The 14,484-nt window shown below is 43.6% G+C and overlaps 1 long non-coding RNA gene and 1 pseudogene across 3 annotated transcripts in view; one reads left to right on the forward strand and one right to left on the reverse strand.

Moving 5' to 3' along the window:
- Positions 1–25: 25 nt before the first annotated feature.
- On the reverse strand, positions 26–3,889 carry LOC148642054 (uncharacterized). 2 transcript variants are annotated; one of them, XR_015929650.1, is made up of 3 exons: positions 3,764–3,889; positions 1,501–1,600; positions 26–1,117 (listed from the first exon to the last, which is right to left on the reverse strand). It is a non-coding gene; the product is annotated as an uncharacterized LOC148642054 (long non-coding RNA). The 2 variants fall into 2 exon arrangements; XR_015929649.1 differs by having other exon boundaries at positions 1,501–1,664; positions 3,764–3,874.
- LOC148642055 (uncharacterized) overlaps positions 3,820–14,484 on the forward strand; it is a 25,085-nt pseudogene continuing 14,420 nt past the window's right edge. Inside the window, exon 1 of the transcript XR_015929648.1 lies at positions 3,820–3,956. The product of XR_015929648.1 is annotated as an uncharacterized LOC148642055 (transcript). The remainder of the gene's footprint in view (positions 3,957–14,484) is intronic.

Genomic DNA, 14,484 nt, shown 5'->3' on the forward strand with positions numbered 1-14,484 from the left:
TTGCAGTCGTAACAGACCAAACGTGTTTTTCGTAACGCCAAGTCATTTATTGGCCGATAGGGGGAGCACGGGGGCCAACATGAATTTGAAAAATCGCCTCTCAAAGCTCCATTATTTTGTAGGATGTGCCAGAATGCAACAAATAGCACAGATGATCTTTGCACAGAAGGGAAGCACAAAATGTGAGTGAAACTCAAATATCATTGTGGAAGCATGCAAACTCATATAAAACAAGGGAATATTGTAACAGAGTATTTGGAAGATATATCTTGGGCAAGCACACACTTTGTGCACTGCAATGTACGCAAACACAGATGCATGCGGTGTACCTCTGCAGACTACTGTGGAAGCCCTGACATTTACATTAGGGTGGCTACGCTCTCTATAGGTCAGAACAAAATGTTCTTCTGCCTCCAAGGCTGTGTATAGCTGACATAACTCCCACACCTACATTTCACAGGTCTAAAAATATCCATTTTCATGGTGACTAAAGTTTTTGTATATTCTACCCCAGCTGTCTGTCAATGTGTGGGCCAGTAACAGGAATAATTAAGAAAACCTGTCTCATCCTTGTTTTTGACCTCTCTGTGCCTGATGTTCCTGTTGGTGTTTTCTCCCTTCTTTCACAGCAGAAAACAAATTACAGCCTAATTTATTTCCCCTGTTTCCTATCTGGGGCCTGTTTTTAAATTTGATTTAAAAAAAAAGTGGAAGGAGATTTGTAACTTGTTCGATCCTTGTGCTAATTAGTGAGTTTTATGACTGCCCTCAGTCCAGTGTGCGTACTGAAACTAATATAACCAACTGGACTTTTGGACAGGCAGAAGGGTAAACACTGGCTCACTGTGAGACGGGCTGACACAATGTCATTCCCTCCTGTATGAGCTCAACATCAATCGATCACCTATCAGGAGCTTTGTAATGGGCAAATTCTTAAAGATCTGTGTGCTGGACTAGCTGGAAATAATGTATTTTAAGCTATTTTTTTGGAAACCAGGGACCCAGTACACAGAAAAAGTCTAAATTAGCAAGCAGATCATTTAAAGGCTCCAGTTGGTACTGGTGATTATAGGCCCAGTTGCAGCAAAAACCAGTAAACACAGGTACACTCTAGGACCTGGATTGAGAAACAGTGAATTAAAAAATAATGAAGGACAGAAAAAAAAGACACCCTAGTCTGGTTTTAAAAGACAATATCCAATTACTTTTTAAAGACAATTGTGCACGTGATAGTTTTTGTTTTTCAAAGCCTACCTCATTGTTTGTTTTCACCAGGAGATCCAAGTACTGTATTACCTGTACATGTTCTTTTTACATTTATGCTGCAAAAATTGCTTGAGCTCTTTGTATTGTAGATATTGCTGTTTTAATTGATAAAGGTGTACAGCTGGCTCAATGGCTTACTACAGATTTAACAGACATGTAGCCCTGCAATCAATAAACACCTTTAATGATGATTCTATACAGTAGCTGCTGTGAAGGAGTGGAGCTCTGGCTGACCTTTGACCCAGGCAGAAGGAGCAGTAGGTGGGGGACTGCCGGCGGAGGGTGACAGCGTGCACGAGAGCTGCCCTTGCTCTTCCGCCCAGCGGAAACGCTCCTGCTCAACGAGACGTGACAGAGACAGCGCATCCTCAGCTCTGCTGGGACAGTGGGCTGAGCCTCTGAGAGACAAGGGGGTCCCGGTGATCACAAACTCCCACCAAAAACAATGAAGCCAAAGTGAATGATACAATTCAAAGTGCAGCGTGCACGCGTTTGGAAGAATGCTGGTAAAATTGTTTAAAAAAACAGTACCTGTTAGTAGTATACTGAAAGAAGGTACATTGGAGAGTGGAAGCTTTCATTGGCCCTGTGTTGCTTTCTTCGGATGGTTATGATGAAGTTTATTTTCATGTATGTATATGAAGCATGCAGTTTATGGGCCAGTGTTCTGTAATAATATGCTATACAAGAATCGCTTTGAAACATTCTTTTCAATTATCTATTCCCCTTGAGTCTAAGGATTTTACTCAGAAACTGCTCATAGCGTTAGTAAAAGGAATGCTTCTGGGAAAGTCTCAAAAACATGATGTTCAAGGCGCTGGTGACAGCGGCTTCAATCTTTCTTCCTCGGATGTCTGTCTTTTTTTCCAGATAAAGAGTGGATTTGCATGTACCTGTGAGTGGGATTGAGTAGATCAAATATAAACACTGTAGGCAGCGGACAGACATCAGAGACCTAATGTTGCATTCCTCACCAGCAGTGGAGAGCTAGCCAAAAAAAAAAAAGACTTTTAATAATTATGTGACCTGTATCTAATATTTACTGTGGGAAAAGGGATTCATAGCATGTGGTATTAGCAACTAATGTCGTCGGCAAAACAAAGGTCGTGCAACTTCAGGAACATGTGCACATCTGAATGTCAACCACTGTGTATGTGGGCTGACAAACACTGAGCCGGTACTGTACTCGTTGATTCTGCGTATTTAAAGCCTGTGTGCGCCTTACTTTTTAGCTTTGAATACTTGATTCAGGTGACAATATTCTGGCCCGGTGAAGGTTGGTCTGATATTCGGAAGAGCACAGATTTGGAACATGTAGTATTTGTTACACTCCGGTGCCCTTTTTGCAGGCAAAGTCGTTCTGGGCGGTTTTTTTTTTAGAAATGAGCTTGTCGTGCAAAATGGTCGGTTTCAGTTCTCAAATGAATCCAGAAATGACGAAGACAGTAGCGCTGACTGAATTGTGCGAAGGCACCGCGCAGAGCCGGGGGTCTGGATATGAGCTGGATCCTGAGGTTCTCAGAAGTATCAGCGTTAGGGGTCTCAGCCTGGTATGACAGGAAGACAACGCGCTCACAGGACAGGCTGGGTTTCTGTCCCTCTGAGAGAGAAATGATTTGAAGTTGAGCTATTGTGCGAAGGTTGCTCAGACCTGGAGAATGGAAATGGTTTTATGCAAAGCGTTTCGTCCACAAAGCAGTCATTTTTGCATCGTGTCTATTTCCACGTGCTATTTAAGATTTTGTGTCGGTTTTAAGCTCTGACGTGCTTATCTCGTTTTTATAAAACAACAGTTTAGAATCAAGGGACCCTATATCATGTTTAACTACATTTTACGAAATTCAGTTTAGGACGCAGTTTTTGTTCAGAGGTGGGACTCGATGATGAAAGTGTGTGTAGCGAGGGACATTTTGATCCAGACATGTATGTAAATACATCCAGAAACGCGTGTTTTCTACACAGATATTTCCCTCAAAACCTACGGACAGCTCGTCTTTGTACATTGTACATTGTACTTTGCACATTGTACATTGTACATGCTGTGAACAAACGGCTTTAGTCACGTTTAAAATGTCATACGCCCCCTAAAACCACTGTATCACACAAATAAAAAAAACACATTCTCACTAGTCGAAGTAGCGTGTTTCGAATTGGTCAGACAATTCGTATTAGGATTCTGAATTGAATATTATTCCATGATATAACAAACGGACTACCAAAAAGAGAGTTTGGTCATTTCTGTTTATGTCTGTGACTATCCTGGGTCGTTTTTTTTTCAGCTCTTTCCTCCACTGCTAGCTACTATGTCACATCAAAAGGGAAGTCGATTTGCGTAGGTGCCAGAGTTCAGCAGACTGCAGAGGCAGGCCCTGAAGTCGTTCCAGCACAACACGCGTTTCTGCGCACAACTCCGCTGACTCCCCGCACTGAAACCGCAGATTGTGTATTGCAATTAAAACGAGAAAGACGCAGATCGTCTTCGGATAAATCGACTCACCTGCGTCGTCCAGAGTTGATAGGGCGTGCTGTTGGCGAAGACGCTGAAATTTGACACTGGAAGCTGAACCTCGGAATAGGCTGAAGCCGGCAGGGAAGATTTCAGTGTGACAAGACGCGGTATCGTGAGAAACATGTTTTGGAAAACCCTGGGTCTTGCGCTTGCTGTCACGATGCTTCATGTGGAGAGCCAGGTGGGTGTTTGTGAAAATAATAAAGGAACGTTTAAGTGGAAAACTTTTGTTTATTTCATGTCGGGTCGTTCTGTTGCTCGGCTTTTCGCTTTGCAGTTCTGAATTTCGATTTTCTCAGATCACGGTGTCCTTAAGAGTCCTTTGCTTCAGTCTGTTAATGTCTTATTCACTACCTATATCGAATTTAATATCTTAAAGCGCTTCGCGTAATGCAATGCGAGGAGTCTGCAGTGAGCACAGTAGTGTTCTTGTATTGAGGGCAAGGCGAGACGCTGATCTCAGGCAGAGCTGCAGATCTTGCACTAAAGCCGGGGTTTATTCTGAGAATTAAGTGGCTCTGTTCGGGAAGTGTTCCTCTGCAATGCGAAATCTCCAGAAAAGGCTAGAAATATCGAACTGTAATGTGGTAGTTAATGTATTTCCTGCGGTTACTTTGATATTTGATATGGTGAGAGCATTTTCTCTTTTAAGGACGAAATAACCACACGGACTTGAGAAAAGAAAACGAAGCCTCCTAAAAGTGAATGGGAAACGCAGGAACAGATGTTTTTCCAAATCTTCCTTTTAGGGCAATGGCTGTTAGGGCTGTATCAGTGAGGGTAGGCTGATGTTGAACAAAGCGCCCTTTACAGAGTACTGTTTGTAAATATTATGCAGTTTGTGGTAAAGTTTGCAACTTATGTAAAACATAGACATTGTATTTAGAATGGTTAGTGGTTAGTTAGCTGTTGTTTGTTATGCTTTGCTCATATAATTCATATATTACGGTATATATATTATCAGGTGTTATGATGCGGAATATATCTCATGATCGTTTAACGTGGTTTATTAGTGTACAGTTTTGCCAGCTATATAGGATACATTTTACTGGAGTTTTCTTGGTTTCCCAGTGTTTCTTTTATACAGTGTCGCTGTTTCAAAGTGAATTTATTTGCGGGGATGATTCATTTCCCATTGGAGCGGAATGTGAATGTTTTATTTAACCTCTTCAGAAAATAAGCGCAATTGATGTGCTGATGTTAAACATGTGGTATGTGACCCCTTTCAGGGCGTTCGTAAAGTGGGATTCTTTGCTTGCCAGTGTGGTAAACGTTTAGTTTTAAAAATGGACCACAGATTTGGTTACCATTACCCATGATGTGTGAGAGCAATAAGTTCGAGGGTCTGAGTACGGACGGCTTAGAAGCGTGTTATTTTTTTATTAGATTTTATTTGCTTGCTTTACTCATTTTAGCCGAGTCCCGGACATAGATTTTATGCAACAGCCGTGTTTTGACTACAAGCGTAGCTTTCCCGTAAATCCTTGAGACACTCATCCGCAGTTGCTGTGATGGATACGAACAGAGCTGAGGTGTGGTCTCGTTTACCAGAAGGTGAACTGCGCTTCTTAAGAACCGGCTCTCCTTTCAGATTACATACAGTAAGAATATACCCACGCCAGTCTGTGGAGTTCAGATCAGGACTTCAATGTAAACAGATCCTCCCGGTTCTCCGGTATCTGATTGTGTTCCCTTGTCAGGAGTCAGGCTTCTTTTTAACTCCCCACATCAAACAGGTGCGAGGAAGTGAGGTAGCGGGCTTTTCGAGGTTACTTCAAGAGAGCGGAACTTCAGCTGCATTGTCAGTCAGGAGTGACATTCAAAATCAGAGTGCATTCGGGATTGCAGATAATATAAAGAAATTCATTTTAAAGTAAGAAATTCCACACTTTCTATGAACTGTAGTTTAATCTGTGCGCGCATTAGTATTTAATACCTTGTGCCATGATGTGTTTATATCGATGGACCTATAGAAAGGAGAGTTTGTTGTGTTTTAATGGATACAGATTTTGCCTGCTTGTAGGCAGCCAGTGTCCCTCTTAACTTACTACTACTAGTGTGCTGTGTAATGGCCATAAAGCGCTCAGCTCTGTCGGACCTACAGCCCTGGTGACTGCTTCTGCAGAGACATTGTAAGTGTAGCACAGCAGCATAGCAGATCATACTGTACAGTACGTGTGAGTCACAACTGTTTGCTGTTGGTTTCTTTTTCTCTTTGGGATTTCGCCTTGGAAATTTCAGAAACTTATGCTTAAGGAGCTACCAACAATTCTCGGTTTCCGAACGTTAAGGGGGGGCATACTTACTCGGATATATATATATATTTTCTTATTGGCAGTAGTATATAAGGCGACACCTTTCGTCAAACTTTGTTGAAAACCAAGTCTGGAGACGCGGTGACCGTGGCGCTTGTCTTAGTCTGATAGCATGCTTCAAAAACAACAAGCGCGCACGCACACACCCCCACCCCTACAGTGACCGAGTGATACACACAGTGACCGAGTGATAAAGTGCCACTCGCAGGACAACAGGACAAGCATGTGAAATGTGTACTGCTTTGTTTCAGCAGCAGCTTTTCAAATACAAAAACACAGAGACAGAAACATCCCAGTACACACTTTTGAACTTTTTACATACGTTAAAGGCTCCTGGTTGCAATCTACAATTAAATGTTGGTGCAGAAAATTAGTTCAGTACATGCAGCTATTATTCCAACGTGGCTCAAAAACGCTGCTGCATCTGAAAAAGCGTTCATAACACCCCTTCTCTCTCCGCTTCTGTAGCCGTAAACACCTACAGTATCTGCGCTACATTTGCTTGGGTTATCAGCGTTACGGTGTTGCCACATGTTCTATGCAAAACACGTTGTATTTTGGAATAGACCCCGTGGTAAGCACCAGATTTTAGTTTCCCATCTTAAAACAGCAGATTTGTAGTAATTTCATTAATGTTATTTACATATACTAACTCTATTACAGCGTTGAGGACATTAGCCTTCTGGTCTGTGATTTTCATTTCTAGCTTTGTAGAAAGAAGAGTATAAAGCACTGTATGCAATCGATATTCCTCATTCTTCGGGCGATGTCTCAAATTAGTCTGTAAAATGGAGTGAAAGCCGTTGGGGCTGAGGGGAGATTTCCGTTTAGCTCAACTGGCTGGGTCCCTGTTGAGTGAGGCCGGAGGCCCGGGTTCGAGTCCTCATGTGTGGGGGCGCCGACCTGAGGCGGCAGTGGCGAGGGCACATACCCATACGCATACGGCCACCATTGCAGGTTGTTTGAGCCGGCTTACCAGCACGGTGACGTCATCGGCCTTCCCTGTGAATAGCAGGGACCGCAGCCATCAGGGTGACAGGAGATTTCCCTTTAGCTCAACTGGCTGGGTCCCTGTTGAGCGACGCAGGAGGCCCGGGTTCGAGTCCCCATCGGTGGGGGGCCGACCTGAGGCAGCAGCAGCGAGGGCGCATACCCACGTGAGCCCAAGAGCGCTACAATACACATATTTATAAAACGAGGGGGATCGCGGTGGCTGACATTTGGACCCAGAGGCTCAGGACCGCTCAGGGGAAGGTGTGACATCACCACCACTCATAACGACACACCGTTGGCTCGGGAGAAGGCAGGACATCGGCACATAAAGACACACCATTGAATCGGGAGGGGGCGGGACATCGGCACATAATGGCCTCCCATTGGCTGAAAAGGGGGGCGTGGTACCTGTCAAAATGTTTGACAATGGCGCCGCCTTGTACTTCTTTTGGCTTCACAGAAAGCCTTTGATGGGGTTGAGACTCATCCTGTGATACCTGATCAGTATCTGCAGTTAATTAACATGATGCTTTGATCTTCAGATCTTCCTTGCTGAAGTTTGGGTTTCATAAGTAGGTGTAAAAATCAAACTGGACATTATATATAGGCCTACTGGGCGTATCTAGACTACAGTTCTGCCTTTGAATACAATGCCCTTTAGGACATGTACATTAATTTCAAATGGCAAACTAATGCTGAAATGTTAAGTGCTGTTTCTATTCCAAAAAGCAAGTCTTCTGAGAACTGAGTAATGTGTGCTACTATGGAAAACCAGACTTTTCTAGTTGCGCAATCTTACTTGGGAAGTGACCCTTTCTTTGTTAGTAATTCAGCCTTCTGGAAGCTGTGAGTTTCCTTAGCCTCCCTGGACAATCACAAAGGGAGATTTGTTTTGGCTTTTCAAAAACGGAGAAGTACAAATGTCAGGGTGGAGCATTTTCAAGTGGGAATTTCATCCACTGTGACTAGAAACAGTCCCTAAAATCTCTCATGACAATAGTTTGTGTTTTCTTTTTCTTTGGTAAATGTGTGAGTCAGGCATTTAGTCAACGTATGGAAGATACTACAGAGACTGCCTTCATAACCTTTGTCTGTATTTTATCTGCACCTGGGGCATTGATCTGTCATTCATCCCTTGTCTAAAGAGTAACACGGGCTTAAAACTTTGCCGCAGCTCTGTTCTGCCTCGGGAATCCTCGCTTGACTTGCAGTTTGCCAGCTGGCCTTTAGGAAACTGTTGCAGTTCAAGCTCTTTGTGAGTACAGTTTGATGCAAAGAGCCATGGCATGTCTAGGGTGAGGGATGGGATTGTGTTGTGGGTCAGATGCAGTACAAACCAGCTTCTGCAAACAGTCTGCCAGTTGGCACGCATGCCCATTTTTAATGGCTAGGGGAGAATGTTATCGGTGAAACGTCAAACATCACTGCCTCATAAAGCTCTGAATGGACTGCAGCTCATTAAGCAGCCACTGATACTGCTCCACTGGAGGAGCCTGGTCTGTGGTTAATAACTGCTCAGACTCAGGGTGAGTAACGCCTGGAGTGGCCTGAGCCAGATCAACTTCCCCATGAACAGTCATACACAGCCTTCTTCAGAAGTGGCTCGGGTAATCTCCCAGCTCCATGTTTTGATCATTTGAGGTTCTGCTTATGCCTATAAATACAAATGAATTAGTGCGATCACAGATGACCACTGAACCTTGCTTCGTGCGAAGGCTGGAGTTCCAGGTTTTTCTAACTTGGGTGTGGCATTATACTGTAGATGTCTCTCTCAGAAGATATGTTAAACTGGTAGCCTGGGGGTTGTGTTACTTTAACAGTGGCTCCGCTGATGACAGTATTGGTTAGAGTACAAGCTGGGCTCTTCTACCTTACATCATTTGGGTTGTGAGAGCGCAGTTGCTCAAGACCTTTAAGTTCCCGGATGGCAGTTTCAGAGAAGTCATCTGAATGAACTTGCACACTCTTACGCTTAAAAGTGATATACTGTAGATAGAGTTAAAGAATTAGCACTAGCCAAAGTTGTTAAGTACTCCGACATTTGTGTTTAACTTCCTGAAAGTTAATATTGCTTAAAACTAGAGGTTATTAAAGGCAACAAAAAAGCTGAATTTGCTTAGGCTTTTCTGGGTCTGTGTGGTGAGGAGGAAGAATTCCTGCTTCTTCTTTTGATTCCTGACTTCCTCCTCTGGTACGACACAGTGGCGGTCATGTCCTGCATTACCTCTGCTGCGCTCGGTTCAGTGTCACTCCTCATCCCAGGAGTGACGCACAGCCTGTGGGTGGCCTGTTGCAAGAACTTGTCACGGGACAAAAACAAAATCAAACGCAGCTTGAGTCGTTTCTTTCTGACCAGGTAGCACGGTATTCATTTCTTCCAGAGGCATCCTGATGTTGTGGAGTAATCGTTTTGTGATTTATGATGCATGTGCAGCAGTAGTTCCCAATCCGGGTCCTGGTGACTCGCATACCTACTGGTTTTCATTCCTTCCCACCTTCATTAGTTAATTGAAGCCTTAATTGATCTACGAAGTTGCTTTATTGGAATAATTGCATTTTGGTTCTAGTCACAAGTTTGGGATTTTATTTCACTTACAGAATGCAGTAGGTTAAAGCTCTAAAATGTTTAAGAGGTGGGAACAAGCAGTTCAGATTAATCTTGTTGTTATTAAGTTAATGAAGGGCTTATAATGATGATTCCTTACACTTATAAAGCTGTTTTTTTGGACACTCCACTCAAAGCCCTTTACAGGTGACGGGGATCCCCTCCAACACCATGGACCCACAAGGATGATGCACCAGCAGCCATAGTGCGCCAGAACACTCACCACACACCAGCACTATGTGGGTGGGAGATCAGAGTGATAAAGCCAGTTCATAGATGGGGATTATTAGGAGGCCATGATTGGTAAGGGCCAATGGGAAATTAGGCCAGGGTGCTGGAGTAACACCCCTATCCTTCTTGAGAAACCCTGAGATTTTTAATGACCACAGAGAGTCAGGACCTTGGTTTTGCATCTCTTCTGAAGAACGCCACCTTGTTTACAGTATGGTGTCCCCATCAGAGACCGCAGACCGCAGGGTGAGCGCCTCCTACTGGTCCGACTAACACCTCTTCCAGCAGCAACCTTAGCTTTCCCAGGAGGTTTCCTATCCAGCTACTGGCCAGGCTCACACCTGCTGAGCTTCACTAGGTTGCTAGTTGTGAGTTGCAGGGAGATATGATTGTGTAACTGAGGGCTTAACTGGAACAAAAAGATCTGGTGTAGGGGTCACTAGGACCAGGATTGGGAACCACTGCTGTACAGTGTGGTGTAGGTAGGAATACAGAAGTAGACAACAGAGTGTTAATTAGTTTTCTTCCCCGAGACTTGGTGTCTCTTGGCAGCTGTCCTTGGTGCGGAAATCTCCAGCTTGTCTCTGGCTCCTTCTGTGCTCTGCAGGGAGAGACATTGCCGTGGAGTGTTTTCATGTTCAACCCTCTTATTGTAACAGGTCATCTAACAGACCTCTGCCCACGACTTCCTGAAGCAAAACAAGCAAAAGGACTGTGGTAATATTGTTATTATAAGCAAGCAAGCAAGCCATTATTGTTGCCAATGTTAAATCTCTCTTTTTTTTTAAATTACACGTCAGTTGGGGAACAGAAGGAAATGGCTTATCTGCAGCACTGCAGGGGTTGACGTGGTACTGTACCGGGGCGTTCGGTCTCCCTCCCCTTTCGAAAAATAGGTCAGGCAGCCCGCAGCCTCTGCAGCGACACGTGAAGCGCTTCGCCACCGCCGCCGCCCTGGCCTCTGCGCTATTGCTGGTGCACTGGAGCCGAGCAGCCGGCTCCCGCAGCCCCTCGCTCCGCTTGCCTGGCGCTGGCTCTCCCGGCCTCGCTCACGCCGCCACCTCCACCACAACACACCCTCGCTCCTCGGCTCGCTCGCACCGGCCGTGCAGAGGATAGACGGCAGACCTCTCTTATTGCTAATGGGACAGGGTGGGAGCCTTTTCGTCGCAGGCAGATAAAAAAAAGACGTGCACAGCGCTCGATGCATTTATCGCAGGCGAATCCATTCACAAATAATGGGGGGGAAATGGACAAGCAGCATAGGATTAAAACGCAAGTCGGGACCACTGGGTCATCCTCCCAGTCCACAATAAATAAAAAAAAAGTGGGTCACCAGGGAGTGAAATAGATACATAATGTGCATAAGTGATCAAACACTGGTGCAAACTGAGCAGGTTATTATTTTGGGACTAAAAGCTCAGTGTGTGTACATTATAGGGAGCTAAGTCAATTGTATAACCTAATATAAATATCAGTGCTGGCTTTCATTTAGTTAAACTCTGTTTAACCTTGACTGTAACAAGCAGGTAAAAGGGAAGATATTAGTGCTGAAGTGCAGCCAACAAACATGTTTGTGTGCTGGCTTGTGAGGACCATGACATATCCTGCCAGTGGCCCCCAGCGCTCCAGATGAGATGGAGGACACTATGGATCTGTACTGCGGGTTTTAGTGGAGAATAAATAGCTTTGCTTTTGAAAGATGTTTCGCAGTGGTTAGTAAGGCACTGGAATAAAACAAAACTGGCAGGAGCTTCATTTGTGCATGTGAAAGTTGGCAAAACAATGGGAAAAAAAGGGGGGTTTAATATAAATTCCTTCTGCATTTGATCAACAAACCTCTCTTTTCCAAGTACCCACTTAGGAAGACCATTTGAAGAAGGTGCAAAACTTTTAATGAAAAGATAATTTACTAATGATAGTTTATGACTTATAAATGTTTTTTTAACTTTATGTTTTTAATTAATAACTATAAGGCATATATAAGACAAGGGAATTCCAACACTTGTCTTGGAGGACCTGCAGGACAGAAACACTTGTAGAGTTTCATTCAGTTTCAGCTGAGCATAATTACTTAATTATAGGTTAAATTTAACAAGTTGCTTGATTGAATCATTGGCGTTTGTTTAAATTAAGGTTTGGAATTCTAGGTCACGTGTGAAGCTTAATAGTTAAAAAGACCACCCCGAGTATGTTTTAGAGCTGAAGATAATTCAACTCAAACTTATCATAATTCAACTAAGGGCTCAGTTGTGTGACTGGAACAGAAGCCAGCAGGTGTAATGGCCTCCAGCACCAGAATTGTAGACCTGTGTATTATATATTCAATACTATACAAGACTGTATCTATGAAAAAATCTAATTTAAGTACTTGCAAAACATTTGTCCGTTTTCTGTCCCTACATTTTTAGTACTGTATGTTCATCTTGAAGTACCAATGCATCGTTAATGACTAGCTCCTCAAATAACACATTGCAAAAGTATAACTCCCTTCTGGATCTAGTAGCTTTGATTTGTTCTGCTCATGTTTAGGTGTAGCTATGAGATAGCTTAGGACTTTCAAGGTCTTGTTTCCTCTCTAATAAACAGACTGCAGAGAACGTCATTGCTGCTCAGTGCCAAGTTTGTAATTTGTCTGTACAAAGTAATCTTGTTGACTTACTGGAAAAAAAAACACTGTTCTGTTTCTTTACTAGGCACTCTAGACATAGTAAAGAATAATACTTTTGTGTACTGGTTTTGTCTAAGCGATTGTGTTGATAAGCAGTGGAAAAAAAAGTGTTCTGCATTTTCTGCTTTTGTGACTCATTTTAAAAAGTTCACTTTATTTCTACCCTTGCTCTTTTATTGATGGGTTGTTGCAAATGTCCTGTACTGCAAAATTTCCAAGTGGCGGCCCACTCATACCTCTGTATAGTTGCCATTGGTCATGTATGTTTGTGTCCACTGGATTAGAATTGCTGTGCCATATCCTACCGATGTAGCCTCTTTTGTGATTGACAGTTTTTATTATTTTGAAGGGAAGACTAAAAACCTGAAACACAACAAGCTAAATTTAAAAGCTCATAGGCGAATAAGTTGACAATGCGTAACGCAAGACTCCAAATGCTGTTAACTGGCGCTTGACCAGAAAAGCAGAAGCCCATACTGTCTCATCTAGCTAAAGTAACATGATGTGTATCACTGTTTTTTTTAAAGAATATTCCTCATTTCCACATTATCCTGTTTTTTATATCAAAATGCCACCAGACATTTTTACCAGACCTTATGTGCCAAAGGTGGGTGTGTGCTCAGTCTGGTGCTGGCAGGTGTACCTGTTGAAAATGTAAGGTGTCTACCACCTGCTTTTCTTCTTTGTTATTTGATCTTTATTTATTTTCAGTGTCCCAGACAGTTCCTTTATTACTCCTGCCATTTGTGGTCTTGACTTCAGGCGTTGCCATGGTAGTTCTCGCATGGTGTGATTCGGAAAGGGAGTTTTATTGGAGTAACTCACCTTGCTGACTGGGGCCCAGGGCTGTCTGAACGCCACCTTTACTGAAGGGCAAGCTGGGTGCTGCTGCAAGGGCAAAAACATGGTGGAGAGAGGGATGCAAAGATGAAACACACAAGTGAGTCAGCAGGAAGTGCGATATTTATACATAGGTAGACAAAAACTGTCAAGAAAACCTCTGGTGCTTTAGTTTAAAACGTTCTTAGTTGTAAAGCTGCCCGAAACTGTATAGCCAGTACTGTGTTTTTCACAACTTGGCTCTCGGCTACAAACCCTGTGATCTCACGCAGGGGAAAGAGAGTGCAGGCAGACACCTCTGACCTGCCCAAACAACTTCAAGCCACTTGGCTTTTTAAAGGGGAACTGCAGTCCCGGTTTCTCGGACTGGTTATTACATCCCGCTGACAAAAATGAATTGATGATGTCGCACAATTTCAACACACAATCGTGAAGTTTGTGAAAGGACTGGTATGATCGCCGTGTTGTCACAAACCCCTAGTCTCGCCACGGGTGAGAGAAAGTTTGTGAGAATTGTGAGTTAAACTGGCCCTTCCTGCTCACTAGTCACTGTAATGTGATGTACAAGTGAATAAGTACAGGCTGTGCAGCAGACATTTCAGTGCAGAAATGTTCCAACGTGACCTGAACAAAGTAGAGAGCAATATTTCTATTGGATTAAAAGAGATGTATTCGCAAGCCTGCTTGTTTACAATAGGGCCACTTCACCTCGCCAGAAGTTTTGTTGCCTCGTTCTGAGTCGCAGACAATGACGGCAATATAGCCCTGCACACACTTAGCAATTGTCTGTCTTGTGATATAAATGGGGGATTTTACAAGTTACTGTGTACATTTTACTTTCATTGTGGTTTGATTTGCACTCATTCAAGGCCAATTCTTTCTCACCCCAAAATATAAATATAGGGTTGTAGTTCCTCTTTAATGCAGCGCAGTGCTGGCAGCTCAGTGCTGATTGGAGGAGAAATGCATCCCTCACTGACAGCATCTCGTGCCTGTAAGCTCCCGGGAGAGCTCTGTCAACTAATCCCACCCTCTCTTCAGTGGTGCTCAGCCA

This window comes from Lepisosteus platostomus, chromosome 23 (assembly GCF_059453375.1).
Source record: "Lepisosteus platostomus isolate fLepPlt1 chromosome 23, fLepPlt1.hap1, whole genome shotgun sequence".
NCBI lineage: Eukaryota > Metazoa > Chordata > Actinopteri > Semionotiformes > Lepisosteidae > Lepisosteus > Lepisosteus platostomus.